This window comes from Mandrillus leucophaeus, unplaced genomic scaffold (genome assembly GCF_000951045.1).
Source record: "Mandrillus leucophaeus isolate KB7577 unplaced genomic scaffold, Mleu.le_1.0 Scaffold61, whole genome shotgun sequence".
In the NCBI taxonomy this organism is placed as follows: Eukaryota; Metazoa; Chordata; class Mammalia; order Primates; family Cercopithecidae; genus Mandrillus; species Mandrillus leucophaeus.
In genome coordinates, this window is record NW_012106586.1 from 1,353,776 (window position 1) to 1,363,681 (window position 9,906).

The window sequence follows — 9,906 nt, forward strand, 5'->3', positions numbered from 1 at the left end:
ACACAATATATTAAATATGTAAAATATATATATTTTTTACCACACATGCAAAATTAAATGATGTACTGTAGGTTAAGGGCGTGTTTCAAATGCTGGTATCGTGGTCGATAAATTTACGTCCCACTTTCTCTTGTGACTCCATGTGTACCCTTCTTGCCACTGAGCTTGGGTCACTTCCTGCTGCATAAGTTCCAGCCCAAACCAGTTCTTCTCCTTGACTTTTTTTTTTTTTTTTTTTTTTGGGACAGAATCTTGCTCTGTCTCCCAGACTGGAGTGCAGTGGCATAATCTCGGCTCACTGCAATCTTCGCCTCCCGGGTTCAAACGATTCTTGTGCCTCTTGAGCAGCTGGGATTACAGGTGTGCACCACCATTCCCGGCTAGTTTTTATATTTTTAGTAGGGACAGGGTTTCGCCATGTTGGCCAGGCTGGTCTCGAACTTCTGACCTCAAGTGATTCGCCCACCTCGGCCTCCCAGAGTACTGGGATTACAGGTGTGAGCCGCTGTCCCCAGCCTCTCCTCGATGTTTTAGTGGAAATGTTTTGGCTGGTTGGGATGGGCTAGCTCTGCTAAGGTGCTTCAGTCCATTTTCTGGCGATTTGTTTTAGGAGTTCACTGGGTGATACAGGAAAGAAAGCCACCTTGGACTGCAGGGTGACTCCAGGGCCAGAGCGGTGCCATGTTTAGTAGGTCAGTGCCACAGGTAGGGGACAGGCGGCTGAAGCCTTGTTTACAGTTTGTGACCAGGCAAAGGATTACAGCCTCACTGTTTAATGTATATTATATGCTTTTCACATGTTTACCGTGAGGATACCTTGTACATTTGGCTTTGCATTTTTACTCTTTGTGGTATACATTTTTCACCTGTAATTCTTTAACTGCCAAGTTTTGAATTAAACCTACTGGAAATATTTGGCAGCAGAACACATTAGATTCTTGTATTCCTCAGTGAAAATAAAAAAGAAGCACTACGGGTGCTCCTTGCGATCTTGCCTTTCCTTTGTGATGGCTCCTCTGTGCAGAGAGTCCACGTGGCCCGAGTGTCTGTGGTGCACAGCACATCAGAGGTGGGTGTTTACCTGCTCAGGGAGGCCCTGGACTCTTATGAGTTTAAAGCAGGTGTGACACAATCGTGTATAATTAATAAAAGTATAGAAGCTTATTGTTGGCAAGGACCCATTACCTTGTTCCTCATGTATCTGAGACTAAGTAAGACACCTTCAGAACAGGATTGTTGAGAATCGGGGGAGGAAAATTGCAACTAATTTGTTTGTAGAGTGGCGCAGGATTTCAGGAGATGATGGAGGAGATAGGGACAGGATGGCTGACTCCCTTATCTGAAACATGGTCACTGATTTTGAAATACTTAGTGGTCCTCAATCAGTAATTAAATGAAAGTAAGTTTATTTATATTGTGGGATGGAGGCCAGGGACAGGAGAGTATGAAATTATAAAGAAAGATAAACAACAGTCTGGGTATGACGGCTCACACCTGTAATCCCAACACTTTGGGAGGCTGAGGTGGGTGGATCCCTTGAACCCAGGAGTTTAAGACCAGCCTGGGCAACATGGCAAAACTCTGTCTTTGCTAAAAATAGAAAAATTAGCCAGGTGTGGTGGTGCGTACCTCTAGTCCCACCTACTCGGGAGGCTGAGGTAGGAGGATCACCTGAGCCTAGGAGGTGGGGGCTGCAGTGAGCTGAGATTGCGCCACTGCACTCCAGCCTGGTTGTCAGATAGAGACTTTGCCACCCCCCCCAAAAAAAAAGAGAAAGACAACAGGTTGCTAACATAGTCAGAGCTAAAATGTGGTTATTACTCTTGAAATACTAAGTCCTCCTCAGTCAATAAGTTTAATTTCCAAAGAGGAAAGTAAGTTCATTTTTATAAAATCATGTTTTTTCACTCATTGAAAATAACAAGTTTGAAAGTAGACCTCTATATTCTTCAGCATGTGTTTCAGAGTTGAAACGTGTTTTAAGATGTGGTCATTATGTGCATTTATTTCATAATATGATGGCTTTAAACTGTCTCTTTACTCTTAATTAGTCCAGGCATAAAATTGCAACCTATGGCCAGGTATGGTGTCTCACACCTGTAATCTCAGCACTTTGGGAGTCTGAAGCAGGTGGATCACTTGAGCTCAAGAGTTCAAGACCAGCCTGACCAGCATGGCAAAACCCTATCTCTGCTAAAAATACAAAAATTAGCCAAGCAGAAGGATCACTTGAGCCCTGAAGGTTGAGGCTGCAGTGAGCCGTGATTGTGCCACTGCACAATCTTAAAAAAAAAAGTCTTAAAAAAAAAAAATGCAACCTACCAATTTGTTTTCTCCACCTGGATGTCAGTTTCAGCATCCTGTTACTATTGATTTTGAGATGGCAGGATGGTCTGGATGTTGTACTTGAGCCTAAAAAACAGAACTCCCTTGAATAATTATTATTGAGGCTCAGGGGAAAACCATCAGCCTGGGAGTGATGGTTTTGGGATGAGGGTGGTGACATGTGTCTGTGATGTGAGTGAGGGAGGCAGGTGAGGTGAGGGGCACAGGACATGATCACAGGGGCTGGGATGGAGTTTGTCACTGTCATGTGGAGTTCCTTCCTTTCTTTAAACTGAAGAGGAGCTCAGCTACACTGATTTCTCCATCTTGTATTCTAAGACTTCACTAGTGATTACATTTTTCTTAAGTACCAGTGTTTTTTATGCTCGTGGAACTGGGCTCATAGTATTAAAGTAAGTGTTCTCCATGAACTTCCGTATATTTGCATTTTTAAATAAACTACCATATCAGCCTATAAAACAGGTTAGATACAAGGCCGTAGGGTCACCAGCTGTGTTTTCAGCATCTTTCATCATCCATGTAACACATTCAAGGACAATTGAAGTATCTAATGTCACCACCATGCTCCTCTCCTACTTCAAGGGACATAAACATTCATTGTTTGAAAATGTTTAACAAATGACCAAACTGTTTCCTGAATCCAAGGGACAAGGCCACAGTTTTCTGGGTTGTAATAGTTGCTTATTTTTTTTGTTGTTGTTTTTTGGAGACTCTTTAAATGATGTCACGATTACTGACATGCACGTAACCCCATTCCGTAGTAATTAGAAAAGTTTAGCTTAGTCACTTGTGCTTCATTTGCTGTCAGAATTCCACCAACCACTGAAGATTCTTACAGGTTAAAACCTAACATCCTAGTAAAAAAATGCAGCACATTTGTAAGAATGTAGCCCAGAGTTATTATTTATTTTTACCTACAGGCCACAGAAAGAGTAATCCAGTAAATGTTTCTACTTCCAGTATCGTGCCTGGTCTGTTTCTGGCCCAGGCCCTGTCCTGAGAGCCAGGCCAGAGGAAAGAAGGGACAACTTAATAACCCTGTCTTCCCCTTCCCAAGATGGTCCCTAAAGTAGCGGAAACTGTGAGGGGTGCAGCAGAGCCACCTTGAACAGGCACATTCGTGAGACGGCGTCACTCAGTGCAATGCAGGGTGTTTTGCCATTTACTTAGTTTTGAACTGGGTCAGAGGCCATCTCTCCTCTCCTCCACTTTGCATGGGTAACTGGGCTCTTACAGGAGCGCCTCCCCTAGCGGTGGTTGTTCCTCAGCCTGCACGGAGCAATGCCTGGACCGGTGGAAAGAGCCAGGGGGTGGAGGACCAGGAAGCCTGCCTGGTGGCAGGCCCCGTTTATGGGGTACCTCCCCGTGTGCTGGGATAATTCACTTCCCCTGCAACACACACACCCCATTGAGGGCTACGAAAGCCAAAGGCAGCTTAGACAGAAAGATTATTCCACCAGGCCAGGCATGGCAGCTCACTCCTGTAATCCCAGCACTTTGAGAGGCCGAAGCAGGAGGATTGCCTGAGCCCAGGAGTTTGAGACCAGCCTGAGCCACATAGTGAGACCCCTATCTCTACAGAAACTTAAAAATTAGCTGGGCCTGGTGGTGCATGTCTGTAATCTCAGCTACTCAGGAAGCCAAGATGGGAGGATCACTTGAGCCTGGGAGTTCAAGGCTGCAGTGAGCCAAGATCGTGCTACTTACTCCAATCTGAGTGACAGAGTGAGACTGTCTCAAAAAAAAAAAGGAAAAAAGAAAAGAAAAGTCCACCTCATTGTTATAAAAATTAAAGATAGGAAACCTAATACGATTTACTCCATGAAACAAAATCGACTCTTGGTTCCATACATGACCAGTTAGGGGAAGAGGGCCTAGGCAAGGAGAGAGAGAGAGAACGTTGGAAAGAAGTGAAGGTCAGGACTGTGGGAGGAACCAACACAGAAGAGTCCAAGCCAGATGCATGCGCGTGACTGTGTCTACACACACGGATGAATGGAGAAACAGCCCAGAGAAATACACAGGGCAGAAGCCAGCAGTGCAGACTGCGTGTGTGATACGCTCATGAAGGCTTTTTTGGGAGCCCCATCAATTGCTGCTAAGGGTTTTTGCTATAACCCATAAAGCCATTTGGCATCTTTCTTACCTACTGCTATTGATGGTGGGGTCATGTCTAGTGCTGGCCTTCCAAAGATGAAATTAAAGTTCCTGAACTATCTCGCTTGCTCTTATCTTTCAGTAAATCCGTTGTCTTCTCGTCTTAAAATGGGGGTAATTATGTCTTCTTTGCTTCTTGGAAAATATAGTTAGATGGGAAAGCAATTTGAAAATCTGATTTCTAAGTGAATGTAACATGTTATTCCTTTGGTGTTAAAAATACCACCCCCTCCCACAAGAAAAAATGTCATTAAGGCTCAAACTTACCTCTTTCTGCATATTAAAATATTTCCTTGTTCCTGCTTTCAACTCCTCAAAATATGGCAATTCATCTGGGATCCTATGCGTTCCCCTTACCCACTTAAAATCCTGGGACAGATCGTTGCAACACATCAAAACAGGCCTGTGCAGGGTATTTTTGGTTATGACACATTAATTTTCATTTAAGGGACGTTGGGTAATGAGATATAGTTCTGGGATAGTGAGATGCTACTTTTTTGACTTTATAAGTTTTAAGGCCTAAATTTTCGTTTTTTAAGAATTGGAGCACAAGACTGATGCCCTAGATACTCTTAAGTGTTGTTATCTAACCCAGGAATTTTAGATATTGGTGATATTGTCTAATTACAGACCTTTCTCACATTATACAACAGGTTTTTCTCATGTCTTGAAATATATTGACATCACTCATCAATACTTCAGAATCACTACCTCACACCCATCCTCTTAATTCATACCTGACATATGTTACTACATTACAGCTCTTTTAAATCGTCTCACTTTACAGTCCTCTCTCCTTTTCTTTTATGCATGTGAACGTGTCATTCTGGGGTCTGTAGGTTTTCCCAGATTGCCCAGGGCACATGTTACCAGAGCCGCTGATAATTGCCATTCTCTCTCCCCTCCCTCCAGCAGTTCTACATCTAAGGGAAGGAAAACCTGCAAAGCTCTATTTTCCTCCCGTAAAAGTACATGCTACGTATACAGGCTTTACAGAGGAGAGACGGAGGTTTTGAAGTCAGACAGACTGGGTTGTAACATAAGCCCTTCCCTTTTCTGGCTCTATTAACGGGAGCAAATCATTTCATCTATTTTAGCTCTGGTGTCTTAATCAGTAAAATTCTGTGAACAGTACCTGCCTCACAGGGTGGTTGAGAAGATTAAGCAGGGTAGCATGTGTGCCTGGCATAGGTCTGGCACCTCATAGGCATTCAGAAATTGCAGCGTTCACTGTGGTCCCGTGTGGCATCCACTGCTGAGGTGTTTTCCGTCTCACCTCAACCCCTGTATGTGAATTCTCGTGGTAGCCAGGATGCTGGTACCCTAGGAGAAAACTGGGGAGTCAGCTTATTGTATTTATATCATCTCCTAAAAACCTTCGCTATGCCCCCAGTCCCTGTGCTTTAGTTTTCGTCTGAATTACCTTGCTGTATGAGTTTCCTAGGGTTACTCTAACAAATCACTACAAACTAGGTGGCCTGAAACAGTGGACATCTGTTCTCTCACCGTTGTGGAGGCCGGAAGTTTGAGATCAAAGTGTTGACAAGTCGGAATCACTCCAAGGTGCGAAGGAGGCTTCTTTTTAGCCTCGTCCAGCTTGCAGTGGCAGCTCGCCTTCCCTGGTGCCCTTGGCCTGTGGATGCATCACTCCAGTCTCTGCCTCCGTCCTCCCGTGGCTTTCTCCCTTTCATGTTTGTCTGTGTCCAAATTTCCGTCTGCGTCATAAGGACACCAGCCATTGCATTGCAGCCCACCTAACCCGGGGGGACCTGATTTTAACTTTATTCCATCTGCAAAGACCCAATCTCTAAATAAAATCTCACAGGTACTGGAATACTTGCTGTTTGACTATACTTCCTTTAGGTTAGGCCTTTAGGTTAGGCCTCTGAATGGATATAAGAGAAATCAAGTTATTTTGTCTGAATCTTTCATTTTTCGTCTGGTTAATAATTTGTTTTCACTGTCGTTTCAAGAAAATGTTTTAAAGTGTCTCACTGGAGGTAACAAAGCCTATATTGGCTTTTTAGTTTTGCAAAGTAAAATATGAAATCTTACGGGAAGAAAACATGTAATAATAAGTAAAACACTTTAAAATATATGCGGAGAGGCCAGGCACGGTGGCTCTCACCTGTAATCTCAGCCCTTTGGGGAGGCAAAGGCAAGTGAATTACTTGAGCCCAGGAGTCTGAGACCAGCCTGGGCAACATGGTGAATCCCTGTTTCTACAAAAAATAAACAGATGAACTGATGCGGTGGTACGCACCTGTAGTCCCAGCTATCTGAGCAGCTGACATGGGAGGATCACCTGAGCCCAGGAGGTGGAGGCTGCAGTGAGCTGTGATTGTGCTGCTGCCTGGGCAACAGAGTGACACTGTTGCAAAATAAATAAATAAAATAAAATATATGGCCGGGCGCGGTGGCTCATGCCTGTAATCCCAGCACTTTGGGAGGCCGAGGCAGACGAATCACGTCAGGAGATCAAGACCATCCTGGCTAACACAGTGAAACCCCGTCTCTACTAAAAGTACAAAAAAAAAAAAAATTAGCCGGGCGTGCTGGCGGGCACCTGTAGTCCCAGCTGCTGGGGAGGCTGAGGCAGGAGAGTGGCGTGAACCCGGGAGGCAGAGCTTGCAGTGAGCTGAGATTGCGCCCCTGCACTCCAGTCTGTGCGACAGAGCGAGACTCCGTCTCAAAAATAATAATAATAAAATATATGCAGGGAAGCAAGAGTTACAAGGGCAGTAATTCCACTGGAAAGTCTGTTTACAGAAGTTTATGACTGGGGTGTGAACTGCCTGTTTTGGAGCTGGTAGCGCTCTGGCTGGATTGTCTGGACTGGGGCAGAGCTCTGGCATGGCCGTGGAAGAGGGTAGGTCTTCATGATGGTGTTTTAAAGTCAAGAAAGACTCTTCGGAGGACGTGGCTATGCCCAGCCGCCTGTTTCTTTGGTGCATCCATGGGCCCTGGCAGCCCGTGCCAGACTCTGAGGTAGGCTCTCACTTGCCGAGGTAGGCTCTCACTTGCCGGAGAAGTTTGTTTGATAGTGTGTGTGTGTGTCCACAGTTCCAAGTAGAATCACAACCAGACTACATTTCCTGGAATGAACCTGGTAGTAGTTCAGAAGTACATAAACTTTGCTTTAAAAAAAAAAAAGAAGATTCAATTTTAGCATATCCATCAAAGTTCAAATTTGTTTCATAAGGAATTTAACCATCTTTTGGCTAAGAATCAATGTTTGAATGTCAGCTTAAATCTGAGAGTTTTCCCCTCTCTTTCTCTTTGTACTTTTGCTGGGAGTAAAATGGACATTTCAACTGTATGTATTATCCTGTTGACTAAGTTTTGCTATTTTTAGAATGTGTTACCTTTTAGAGGGAGTGTGTTCTCCTTTTATATTTTCGTTGGAACTGTATAAATACTGAACATAGAATTACAATTGTTTCTCTTTTTTTTTTTTTTTTTTGACAACGGGTCTTGCTTTGTCCCCCAGGCTGGAGTGCAATCATGGCTCACTGCAGCCTTCACCTCCTGGGCTCAAGCAATCCTCCTTCCTCGGCCTCCCAAGTAGCTGGGACCACAGGCACATGCAACCACGCCCTGCTATTATTTATTTATTTATTTATTTAGAGATGACATTTCACTGTGTTGCCCAGGCTGGTCTCGAACTCCTGGGCTCAAGCAATCCTCCCGCCTGAGCCTCCCAAAGTGCTGGGATTACGGGTGTGAGCCACTGTGCACCGGCCAGCAGTTGGTTTTGTGTGCTCTACTGTCCTGCCTCTGAGGCATGATGTGTTAAAGGAGTGATCCCGAGTCCTGCCCCCGCTGTCTCCTGACCTGCTTGGAGCTCACCTGCCTGTACCCAGCATCTGTCACTGCCTGGAGCAGTTCCTTGCTTTTGGCGTTACTGAGAGAAAGCAGGGTGCGTGTTGCGTAAGTGTAAAACCGAAACAAACCAGACCCCAAAACACTAACTGAAAACAGAACAGAGCAAAGCACTGCACGTCCGTTGGTGAGCAGGTGGACGGCTCCCTGCCTGTGGTCTTCTTGTACTTCTGTTTTTCTAGCGTGTTGTTCCTGAACGTTTTTATTACGGGGCAATAATGTAATTGGGTTGATTCTCACTGTATACTTAAGTTGTCTGTGCCATTTCATTCGGTAATTTAAGCTATCTTTAATGTGTTTTTCGTTTGTAATAGAGAAAATAGTATTAACCTTTTCTTGATTTCTCTCATATTTTCCTATAGCGATGTTGAAGAGGAAAACCGTTTCCTCTACACTCTTTGCCTCTGTTCTGAAGGCCTGTGAATTAAATTGGCAGAGGACAGATTAGCAAAAGAAAAGACATGTTTATTCATATGCCTGCGTGTGTGCGTGTGTCTGTGTGTGAGAGACAGAGAGTTCATAGAAAAATGTGACTCAGGCAGGGTGTGGTGGCTCACTCCTGTAGTCCCAGTACTTTGGGAGGCTGAGGTGGGCGGATCATGAGGTCAGGAGTTCAAGACCATCCTGGCCAACATGGTGAAACCCCGTGTCTAGTAAAATATATATATATAAATTAGCTGGGCGTGGTGGTGCGTGCCTATAATCCCAGCTACTCAAGAGGCTGAGGCAGGGTAATCGCTTGAACCTGGGAGGTGGAGGTTGCAGTTAGCCAAGATCACACTGTACTCCAGCCTGGTGACAGAGTGCGACTCCATCTCAAAAAAAAAAAAAAAAAGTGACTCCAGGAGGTGGTTAGAGTTTAAGCTGTATGTGGCATCTTACTAGGAGGGGAGAAGAGAACTTACGGGAAAACAAGTGGCTTCTAGGAAAGATAAATAGGCTTTCAGGAAAATACATGAGTTTTGTGACGGTGTGTGGGTGTGGGTTCCCCTCTTTTCCTTGGTTGCAGTCAGTTCCCAGGAGGGGATTTGTGACAGTTCAGTTCTTTTGAGAGGCTCTGCTTTTAGGCAGGTAACAAGAGTTCAGTGGGAAAAAAGCCTCCTCTCTTAAAGCCTTCAGCTCACAACCGTTTGTGTGCTCTTCTGGATGCCATCAGTGGAGACAGAGTTAGAGGTGGCAGCCCCGGCAGGAGCCATCTGTGGACAGCAGCAGAGGGAAGTTGCTGGAACCTGCACGGGATTGTCTTTTGAGCAGAGGTGACATGGCCTTGCAGGAAAACTTGTGGAAAATAAATCACGAAGCCCGTTGTTCTGTGTCTTTGTTGCGACTGATTAGCTGTGTGGCCCTGGGCAAGTCGTGTCACTTCTTTAGGTCCCAGTTTTCCTGATTTGAAAAATGAGGGGTTGGAGTAGAGTATCTATAAACCCCACACTGTGCTCTTTGCTCTTTGCCCCGCATTCACTTTTCTTCTTTTTTTTTTTTTTTTTTTGAGACGGAGTCTCGCTCTGTCGCCCAGGCTGG

General features: G+C 44.8%; 1 protein-coding gene across 1 annotated transcript in view; it reads left to right on the forward strand.

The window, feature by feature from the left end:
• Positions 1 to 9,906, forward strand: part of SPATA13 (spermatogenesis associated 13) — a 94,874-nt gene that overhangs the window by 15,570 nt on the left and 69,398 nt on the right. The gene's annotated exons all lie outside the window — the stretch shown is intronic.